We start from the raw sequence: 2,500 nt of genomic DNA on the forward strand, positions 1-2,500 counted from the left end.
TTGCTTTAATTTCTTATGGCTCTATCTGCAGCTTTTCCAGAGTCATTTCTTATGATTACATTTGTCCACAGGCCAACAATGTTTGGGCTCAGGCTCTGAGCTGAGGAAACCCTCAGGATTGAGTGAAGGTGTGCGTGCAATATACCGGCGGGCCAGATCTAATAGTAATTAGAAATTATCCTGCGGGCCGAAATTAAATCCACCACGGGCCTGATTTGGCACCCGGGCCTTGAGTTTGACACATGTGATCTAAACCTTCACTAACCAAGTAGTTTAGTTGGAATTAACAATGTTTACCATGTTTTTAAAACTGCGACGGAGGGTGTAAGTTATACTTTGCGTGGACTACTTTACTAACGTACATATTTACTTGTGTTTCGTAACAACGTCATTATTTAAACCATGATATGTTGCTAAGCGTTCACAAGTGGTTTTGTTGCCTTAACTGACATATTTGTATTGGAATTTATAAGTATGTAGTGTCTCTACTTTAAAGAGTCCTCTCCTGCTGATGTTCAGGTGTATATCAGTATGTAGTGTCTCTACTTTAAAGAGTCCTCTCCTGCTCATGTTCAGGTGTATATCAGTATGTAGTGTCTCTACTTTAAAGAGTCCTCTCCTGCTGATGTTCAGGTGTATATCAGTATGTAGTGTCTCTACTTTAAAGAGTCCTCTCCTGCTGATGTTCAGGTGTATATCAGTATTTAGTGTCTCTACTTTAAAGAGTCCTCTCCTGCTGATGTTCAGGTGTATATCAGTATGTAGTGTCTCTACTTTAAAGAGTCCTCTCCTGCTGATGTTCAGGTGTATATCAGTATGTAGTGTCTCTACTTTAAAGAGTCCTCTCCTGCTGATGTTCAGGTGTATATCAGTATGTAGTGTCTCTACTTTAAAGAGTCCTCTCCTGCTGATGTTCAGGTGTATATCAGTATGTAGTGTCTCTACTTTAAAGAGTCCTCTCCTGCTGATGTTCAGGTGTATATCAGTATCTAGTGTCTCTACTTTAAAGAGTCCTCTCCTGCTGATGTTCAGGTGTATATCAGTATGTAGTGTCTCTACTTTAAAGAGTCCTCTCCTGCTGATGTTCAGGTGTATATCAGTATCTAGTGTCTCTACATGTCTCCAAGCTTTAATGTTCAAAAAGCTCTTTATTTGTCTCATACTGCCTGTGCTGCAGCACCTCTTTTCACCCTCTGTCTGAAACCAGAGCCCAGTCTGCTCTGATTGGTTAGCTGGCCGGCTCTGTTTGTGAGCGCTTAGAGATGTCCTGCCCCTTACCCTATCACGTACAATGTGTTGGAGCGCTAGACAATAGCAGAGTGTTACATAGTGATGTCACTTTGGTAGAGAAGAACACAGGAGTCTAATGGAGGCGTTTCAGGCGAGTGTGTGGGAGAGAAACTCAGGGATTTTAGCCTTTGCAGACCATATACATGCACTAAAACCTACATAACATACTACAGGAAAGGGACAATCCCAAAAAGCACATAGGGCCTCTTAACCTTTGCACACTTTCAGTTTTCCTTCCCCCTCTTCCTCTTTTCACACCCTCCCTCCCTCCCTCCCTCCCTCCATCCCTCCCGGTATCCGTAGTGATTGGAGGCAGGAATCTGCGGTTGCTAGGAGACGAGGATGAGTGTGGCAGCCGGCCTCAGTGTGAGAGCGTTAGGGGAGAGAGAGGGGGGAGGAATATTAGGAGAGAGCGCCCCCTGCTGGTGGACATTGATACCTGCAGGATGGATCTGTTTCATAGCATGGATAACACAGAAGTCAGAAGTAAAAAAAACAACCAGTATAAGTGTACATGTTTTGTAAACATATTAAATATAGAGACGAAAAGCACACAATAGTAATATCATTATAAATAAAGATACATCCATCGCATAAGTAACACATTAAGGCGTTGTGACGTGTTTTTACCACAAAGTGATTATTGCACACTACAATTTGCAAACAAAACGTGTTGATATTCCACATTTCATGTAATGTGTCTAGGTGCCATAACGTATGTGTAACTTTGACTGGATTTGGTGATGGTGGTTTGCATTTGAAATACTCATTATGCACTCTTGTTCCTTTGAGTTTGCATCATGGTTCTTTGTTAAGGTCACAGATTTAGAGATGGGAGTGTATTTCGTCCGGCTGCATCATGCTCTTTAATCTAGGAGAGTTCCTCTGAGGTTGTGAAAAGGGGGAAGCTCCTCACCGAGCAGCAGTAATCACAGTTCAAGATCTCATCCGTCCACAAACTCAGAGTGACGATTCCAGCCTATTTTATCAAAGCCTTTTCCACTGAAATAATACTAAATGTCCGTGGGACTCTAATTGTGATACAGCAGGATCAAAGACTGTGAAATTGTACCCAAGTATAACTTTGGAAGCTTCAAAGAGATTGAGGAGTTCAGAGAAAATCATTTAAGGGCTGTTTCTCCATCTCTTTCAGACAGCTGCTGTAATGTGAGGACAGCTCTGAGCATGTTTGTTGTCTGACCCTGACTCC

This window comes from Trematomus bernacchii, unplaced genomic scaffold, assembly GCF_902827165.1.
Source record: "Trematomus bernacchii unplaced genomic scaffold, fTreBer1.1, whole genome shotgun sequence".
Lineage (NCBI taxonomy): Eukaryota > Metazoa > Chordata > Actinopteri > Perciformes > Nototheniidae > Trematomus > Trematomus bernacchii.